Raw genomic sequence first — 1,201 nt, 5'->3', positions numbered from 1 at the left:
TTATTGTTAACTTATTATTTTTTAATTATAAATTTAATTATTAATATTAGATAATGCTTAACTTAATAATGTAATTTTAATTATATATATTTAATTTATTAGTTTAAACAGAAATTATCAATTGAATTAAAATTTTGAATTAATAGTTTTGTTATTCAGTAATTTTGATTAACCAATCCTAACTATTAAATAAGGAAAATATTGATTCAAAATTTTAATTCGATTGGTTATTTCGTTTCGGGCTAAAGATTACTAAATCAATGTACATTGGTATACAAATCAATATAATAACTAAATTTTTTTAATATATAAAAATAATAATGTAATTGGTTAACATTTATTTAATTTAGGTAAAATAAAAAATAAAAATAAATTATTATTGTGCGGATAAATATGAAGGAGCGGAAGCATGTAAATGGTTAGATTAAAGCATTGAATTTCAAAAATTTTCTTCTAGGGTTACATGCATCATACCACATCTTTTATGTGCCTAATTAATTTCAATGCTCAATTGCATATTAAAACACTTTTAATATGTATTAGGATCTATGTTTGCCATTCAAGATTATGAATTAACAAATTAATTCATTTAAACCCTAGTTTAAAAGAGAAGTTAGAGCATTAACCTCTTTGATGCAATATGGATGTGATTGGCACCTTTAGGAAGCACCTAGGACCCCATATATTGTCTCTCTAGCTTGTCCACACCAAGATCACCAATGGGCAGCCCCCAATCTTGCTTCTCAAGCCTTGCCAACCAATTATAAATTGGGTTTTTGCCTTTAGAGAGATTGTAGAAGTGTATAGGACACTAGAAACAATTTCTAGTAATTTTAATTCAAAAAAATTTAGGCAATTCTCTTTGAATTGAAGAGAAAAGATGAAGAGAAGAGGGAGATGAAGAAGTGCCACCACCTTTGAGAGAATGTGAGAGTGTTGCCTGATTTTATTTTCATATAACATCACTTTATATAATTAAGTCAAGTAATCACTTAAACCCTATGCCACATGTCACTATCACATTGCATATTATTTTTAATTAACTTAATCACATTAAGTTATGTGTCAAAACTAGATTTAATCTTGACTTTGATCACCTTGCATAATAGGAAGATAAATGGCAAACTAAAATAGTGCCATGTGTCACCATCTCATGGTGCCACATGTCACCCTTTGAAATGACCAAATTATTCTTATATTT

Source organism: Hevea brasiliensis, unplaced genomic scaffold, assembly GCF_030052815.1.
Source record: "Hevea brasiliensis isolate MT/VB/25A 57/8 unplaced genomic scaffold, ASM3005281v1 Scaf394, whole genome shotgun sequence".
Taxonomy (NCBI): Eukaryota; Viridiplantae; Streptophyta; class Magnoliopsida; order Malpighiales; family Euphorbiaceae; genus Hevea; species Hevea brasiliensis.
Note: the sequence above shows the minus strand (reverse complement) of the source record.